This window comes from Eretmochelys imbricata, chromosome 17, assembly GCF_965152235.1.
Source record: "Eretmochelys imbricata isolate rEreImb1 chromosome 17, rEreImb1.hap1, whole genome shotgun sequence".
In the NCBI taxonomy this organism is placed as follows: Eukaryota; Metazoa; Chordata; order Testudines; family Cheloniidae; genus Eretmochelys; species Eretmochelys imbricata.
The window spans coordinates 16,940,984-16,948,631 of NC_135588.1; the positions used below are offsets into that span (position 1 = coordinate 16,940,984).

The 7,648-nt window shown below is 45.1% G+C and overlaps 1 pseudogene; it reads right to left on the reverse strand.

The window, feature by feature from the left end:
• Window positions 1–6,824: 6,824 nt before the first annotated feature.
• LOC144276465 (large ribosomal subunit protein eL13 pseudogene) lies at window positions 6,825–7,444 on the reverse strand (annotated as a pseudogene).
• Between the last annotated feature and the right edge of the window lie 204 nt (window positions 7,445–7,648).

The following is a 7,648-nucleotide window of genomic DNA, read 5'->3' on the forward strand; positions in this document are numbered from 1 at the left end:
CATCTCCAACACCAAAGAATTCAGCCAGGTTGCAGCTCATTGCACCAGCTGCCAAACTACTTAATTTTAGCTCACCTGGCTGAGCAGGAAGTTCCTGGTTCAAACCCCACCAGAAGCAGCATGCAAGTCACAGGCAAGGGTGAGTCCTGTTGGAGAGGCTGGGAGCTGTCGACTCACCACACTTCAGACTGACAAGTGCAGTTGGCACCAGGGGTGGGACTAGCTGCTGCAAACAGTCCTGTAAGCAAGAGGGGGGAAATGTGATGCAAAGAGACTGGTAGCCGAGAGAAAGATTAACTGGCTGCGGAGAGCCAGCCAGACATCACTGCACCGCAAGATCTAACAGGAGGCGGCCAAATACAGCAGGCATCAGCAAAAATGAACGAGGAGGCCCAGCAAAAAGAACAGGAGTCCTTGTGGCACCTTAGAGACTAACAAATTTATTAGGGCATAAGCTTTTGTGGGCTAAAACCCGATGAAGTGGGTTTTTGATGATACTCCTTGTTCTTTTTGCTGATACAAACTAACACGGCACCCCTCTAAAACCTGAGAGACCCAGGGCTACATTAGGCTCTACACAAATCACTGTCCGTCAGGTCCTCACCTGAGGGCTTGGGGGGTGAGGAAGATCATTTCCCTCCAAACCTGCCATTCCTGCAGATTAGAGAAAATGCTCTGTCCAGCTCTGGTTCTGCCCAAGCCTGCTTCAGGAAACAACTTGTTTATATGGAGTCTGCTTGGAGGTGACAAGGAGCAGATGCTCCTGTGCTTTAGATTCAGTGGCACAGGAGCATGTAAAGCTGCAGTATTGTGGGTCTCACTGCACAGAGCACGACCCATTCCCACGTAAAGGTTGTCATCGCACAACACCAGTTTCTGCATACACTTTCCTAGTTTCTTTTAAAGAGAAAGGAGACTCTGGAGCATTTTGCGTGTGCAGCTTAGAGGTCTCTCTCTCTGCATCTGTGGAGGGAATGTGCTTGTGGAACTACAAGGTGCTCCCATATATTTCTCCAGCTAAACTCTTTGCTGCCCTTGTCTGGAAAATATTGGAGTAAGCCAAAGGAGAGACATTTCCTTAATATCTCCTAGAAATGCACAAACATTTAAAGCTATTTTATATGTTGGTAAGCAAGGATCTCATTTAAAGTATTTGGATACAAAGTGTCTTTAAAATTAGGGAAACTGCAGAAGTGTCTTATTTTAAGAGTAAACATAACACAGTAACATCACTTGAGACCAGCCACAGATCAGATCAGTGGCCCACCTAGTCTAGTATCCTGGGTGACAGATGCCAGCACCAGATGATTCAGAGGAAGATAAGAATCCCTGCAGTGGTCAGATATGGAATAACACACCCAGATGGGAAGTTTTTTCCTAAGTCCTGTCAAATAGTAGTTGACTGATGTCCTGAAGCAGGACGATTTACAACCTTAAAGAGACATTTTTACCGTACTGAACGATTTGGTAACAATGTAAGTGCTGACTCCTTGAAGTATCCTTCCACTACTGTTTTGAGATCTCCCTTTCAGTACAAGTTTCTTTTAAGGTATTGAGCTCATTCATTTGAAGAAAATTACTTTTCTTGCTCCTATCTTATTTCTTGGTCTAGACTTTAAGTCGCTGACCTGAGACTCAGAAGATATGGTTCTATTCCCATCGCTGTCACAAATGTACTACTACATCTTGGACAACTCCATTGTGCCTCAGTTTCCCCAACTACAGAAAGGATAACAATGCTTTCCCGATTTCTCACTGATGTTAAGAGACTTAATTCAGTAATGCTGGCAAAGCCCTTTGCAAGCCTCTGATGGCAAGTGCTGTAGAAGTATTATTTACTACTGTACTTTCCTGGCTGCCTTCCTACATCGTCCACGGAACAGATTGAGTATGAGCAGCACAAACACCAAAGCTTGGGTTGCAATCATTCACACATGCCTAATACTCCATTAAGTAGCAGCCGCTTCACTTAGGAAGGAAAAATCTGCTGACTGCGATCAAGGTGCTGCAAAAAGAGGGAACTTCCTTAGTGTAGTTACCCGGCAGCTGCTATGCACAAGCGTTTCTTTAGACACAGTTTACAGGGATGGAACCCTGCTGCTTCCAGTTCTAAAGCACCAGACTAGGACATTGCAGCAGATGCGGGGTGATGCAGGAAATAAGTGAATGATTTTTCTCCCTATGCCAGGGGTAGCAATCTTATCCCTGAAGCAGACAGAAAAGCTCTTGAATAGCTGGGGTAGAAGATCTATCTGTTACCCTTGTGAGAACAAGCGAACAGTTTCTAAACACACCTCGAAGAGGAACTGTGATAGAGCAAATGAAACCTAAAAGTGGGATCAGGCAGTCTAATGCTACACTACACAATTTGGCCCCATCAGACTCGTCCTATAATATTTTCCCACCTTTAATCTTAAACTGCTTCATAATGGTGGGTTAGTATGCCCATTCTACAGCTGAGGAACAGAAACTGAAGGCACAGAGCAGGAATGCAACTTGCTCAAGGTCACGCAGCAAGTCAATGGCATATTCAGGACTTTATGCCGGAAAGCTGCACCAGTGATAGCCAGGTAGTAAACCCACTGTATTTATACCGTATCATTTCCCAAGTGGACACTCATTCTGCAATAAGAGGTGCCCCCCCCTTTTTTTTTTGTCCTGAGACTTTGTTTAAACTGCTTCCAAAGCAACCATAACCTAAACCGGAAAAAGACATTCTAGACCGGACCAGTTGTGCAGCCTTCCCAGTCTGTACTCTCTTTCTGCTCCCTGCAGACAATCCTATCCTTTGCACTCCCACAGAGATGGCCTGTCACACAGGCACCTTCTGAGATCCTCCTCCACACTTCATAACATTGCAGGTATAAATATGCTAGTTAATACACCCAGACACAGGGACAAGTCAGCAAAGTCCGCTTGGCCTTGGACCAGCATCTTCTTCAGCAGATGCTCATTAGACAAGTAACTGAGCCCCTCCAAGCCAGAATGCACCCTCAAGCTCTGACACAGAGGATCATGAGATGGGACCCCACCTTTGGCAGACAAATCACCCATTCCATTTATACACATGCATCAGCTGAGGTCCTCACCACACCTCTTAAATGAAGAGGTGTATGCAACAATCCATTCATTTCCAGGGAGAGGTGGAACAAGGCATCGTAGCAGCGTTGCATTCCTACCCAAACACAATGCCAATGGTGCTAGGCAAGCAGTTCTGGAACATGGTGTGACTTACTGACCCATGTGGCACCTCATTTCATGAGGTGTATGGTGCCCTCTACTGGTCACTGGCTACGTGTCACTTCAGGAATCACTAAGGCCACTGTTTAATTTGTGTTTCCAGAACTGTCCTTTCACTCTTAGGCAATTACATAACACAATAGGAGCTAACATACATTATACACAGGCCAACTTATCTACACTTAATCATTCATTGTGCTATAAATACCAGAAGGGGTGAACCTCATGAAGTGGGGTCCAGTGAATCCATCATTTGGGAGTTGGCAGAACGAGGTCACGTTCGCTAACATTTGTCCTGTAATTTAACCCCTTTAGGTAAGTTAGATTGGTTTAAAAATATTTCTAGGCAAAAGGAAGCCTGTGATGTGAATAAGAGTAAATTAGCTCTTTGCATTACAGTATCCCCAGCTCAGAACAGGGCCCCATTCTCAGCACTGTACAAACACATAAGTGAGACGTCCCTGCCACAGAGATCTCAATCTGAACAGACAATGTGCAGGAGAAAGGAATCATTATCTCCATTTTACTGATAGGGATCTGACATACACAGAGATTAACTGGCTTGCTGTAGGTCACATGTAGCAGAGCCAGGAACGGAACAGAGATCTGAATCCCCAGTCAAGTGTCTTATCCATAATACTTTCAAAGATAAATTGAAGCACATGGGTGTTTAAAGATTCTCTCCCCCCAAAATATTAGAATCTCCTCCTCACTTTGGTCCTTTTCCCAGTCTCTAAACAGTTGTGTTTTAACTCTGGCCTCTTTATTCATTCCTTTCCTAGCGTCTAGGAAGAGCGTTCAGGTTTAACTCAGGATTAGCTAATTCGTGTTAGCTGAGCCTGAGCTAAATGTGACCTTTTTCCCAGTCAGGACAAAACCTGAAGCATAAATCGAACTTCAGCAACATACAAGTTGGAATTCTGAACCCACAGTGTTAGAGCTGGTTTGAAGTAGACCAGACTAGCTTGCTCACGCATCCAACAGACTCAGTGTACAGAACAGTCATGAGTCCACCCCTGCAGGGAGCTCAGAAATCTTTCAGAGCTAAACATAAGACTCATTTCTTCCACTTAGTTTCCCCCTCAAATAAGTTCTAAACACACACACACTCCTGACTCACACCAGTCTACAACAGCCAAGCTAATCAAGCTGTTCCTCCTACAAGTTAGGAACAAAAAGGAAGAAAAAGATACAAATAATATTGCCAAGTATCTGGGAGCCCGATACTGTGAACCTAGGTACCTCGAGAGATCAAACAGATTAAAGGGGGGGAAACAGGGGAGAATTTAATACCCTATAATCTCTTCTCAGTCACCTTTGGGGTATTTGTCCTAGGAGGAGGATACTGCTTCCACTTTAGTAGCACTCCTCCAGCCCTGCATCCCCTGTCACTGACTAAGGGTTAGGCTGTCATCCAGGAAACACACCTATTTCAAGGCTTGTCCCATCTCTTCATGTGGCCTAATGAAAAATTCAACTAGAGAGGATGCTCGTTCCTTCTGGCAAAAAATACATAGCCCTTTTGTGGCACTTAGCCTTTGACCTGCACATCTGCATTCTCATAATTAAATAATTACAGATGAGGCAGACCCACCTCATGGTTTTGAATGCAAAACATCAGTTCAGTGCTACAGCTCAATTACCCTGTTCGCAGGCAGGTTTGGCTAGAGCATCCTGGTCCGGGTCTTGCGCCAGCAGGGACTACAGAAACACACATGCAACACACTCATTCTAGGAGGGAACTACGCTGCACTTCCACAATACTTTCCCACCCAGAGATCTCAACCACCAGTGAACTAAGATCAATGTATTTTTATGCACCTCACCAAATTGTTATTTTATAGAGAGGTGCACATAGGTTACAGAAACACTGTTAATCATATGTATCATTTTAATGAGTCTCATTCCTAGGTTCCTAATACCTTATATGAGCAAACACTTGCTTTTATATCCTATCCCCCGCCCCTTCCTTCATCTATACATTCACTTAATTTGCCCTCTCATCAGTCAGGGACCCTGTCAGATATCTGTAAATGACTTAGCACATTTCTAGCACTGCATGCTAACTAATTAACACTGAACATTTTGTACATTTAATCTACATGTCACTTACCTTGGACAATTAACCATTGCAGCACTGAGCTACTGCTGAGAACCTGACTGTTTGAATTGCAAGCAGCAGGGGAATGATAAAGATGAGCCTTTTCCCACGCACTCAAAAAAACTATGGAAATACTCCTATTGCTCTTAGGCAGACATCGCACAGCTTAGGAGGCCATGTGGTTCACCGGTGAGAACAAGGGATCGGGAGTCAAGGTTGAACTTCTACATCCCAGTCTGCCACTTATTTGCTGTGTGGCTTTGGGCAGCTTGCACCATTTCATATCAAATTCCCTCTGTAGTTTAGTTTTAGTACATCAAAGAGAGATAATCTTTATCCTCATAATCTAAGAATGTCAAAGCATTTTATATCGAGTGCTGTATGCAGTGCTAAGTACTACGACTCTCCTTGGAGTGCTTTCCATTCCCCTACTGCAGCCATTTAGAGGGACAAGCGCGCCCCATCTCTTTGAACCTGCATTCACACGTGCTCCCTCTGAGCACCAGTCTGAGAAGCGCTGTGGTGCTCTCTGAAGATAATACCCAGGCATATCACATTGCACTGTATTTAATTAAGCCTGATGATGGAGAATAGCAGTAGCATTACAGAGCCTCCAACTGAGATCAGGGCCCTCTTGTGCTGGGAGCAGGGGCTGTCTCCTGGGGAAACACAAGCACAGAGAAGGGAAGTGGCTTTCTCAAGGTCAGTGTCAGAGCCAGGAACAGAACCCAGGTCTCCCAAGTCCCAGTCCTATGCTCTAGTCACAAGGTCACACTGTACTGTTACAGCTTGCTAAGAGCCAGATGGATCACCACCACCTGGGTAAGCAGGCATCTTCCCCGTATGCTAAACCAGAAGCTCAAGTCAGTCTTTGGAACTGAGAAAGAAACCTGCCAATTCACCCTGCCATGTCAGTACAGGATGAATATAGCATAGCAGGCATGAAACGTCAACAGCTGCCCCTAACTGGGTTAACAGCTGCATAAATGACATTTTGGCTCCATTTATTGTGGGAAACACCAGCCCATCAGACTGGGTAATTTATCCACTATCCTTAGGGGGGGAAGCAATTTTCACTTCCACTGACAAGACTTTATGAATTAATTACTGAAGGTAACTAAAGCACAATAACTGTAAAAATAATTGGACCTAAATAATGGAAGTTATTGGATGCCAATGTATATCAGGGATCTAAACCTCACCATAATTGCTGTTCAGGGCTTAAGAGGATGTGCTGCTTTCCCCGCAGATTTGTTTCTTTTCTTCCCCTTCTTCTGGTGCCAGCTGTGATTGGTTATCATCTTCTCAGCTCTCTTATCTTAAGTGGCCCTTGCAAAAATCTGATTGGATTTGTGGACCTGAAGCTCTATCCCCTACTTTTACCACATATAAACAGGGTAAAAAGTAAGAGGTGTCCTTCCCCTGGAGTGAAGTGCTGTTAGTCCTGCTGAGCTGGCAAGGTCCTGGAATGGAAGCTGAGCGGTTTTTGTTTTTTTGGGTTTTTTTTTACATTTCTACACTCTTTTATTAACAGTTCGAGGGAGAACAGTTCATTTCTTCTTCTCCACATCCTGCTCTGCAGCTTCCTTGGCTCGTTTAGCACAGATTCCAAAGAGACGGGCATTTGCCCGGGCCCTATGCAGGCTGGCAAAGGCTTTGAAGTTCTTCTTGTCCTCAGAGATAACACGGGCCTTTTCCTTTTTGTAAACGTTCCTGATTGGCATAACAGGTCCAGAGAGCTGAGTTGCCATCTTGAGTTCTTCTGGAGAGCTGTCTCCCCTCTTGGGTGCACAGGGCTTCCTTGGGAAGAGGATAAGTTTGGAGCGATACTCCTTCAGTCTCTGCACGTTGGCCTGCAGGGATTCTGCAGACGTGTTGCATCCCAATTGTCCGGGCAACCCTTTTATTGATGCCAGCCATTCTCAGCTTTTCCAAGGTGAATCCTCTGCCAGCACAAACTTTCGTGTGGTACCTAACAGTGAGACACCTCACAATGGGTCGGACTGGCCCTGACTCTGGGCATGGAGCAATGCGACGAGCCTTTGCCTGACGGGCCTTCCTCCTGCCGATCTTCCTAGCAGGCTGGTTAAACCATGTGGCAACTCATCTGCAGGGAAGAACACTAACCACACAGCCCCAACACCCCAACCCAGACCAGTGGAACTTTATCTTCACTATACAAGTATTCCAAGATCAGCTGAGCTTTGGTGGGTCAGATTGGAAACTTTATGGATGTGTAGATGCTTACTTCAGTTTCCACTGCTCAGCTACATTGATTGCATGACCAGTAACATCTGCCTGTCACTT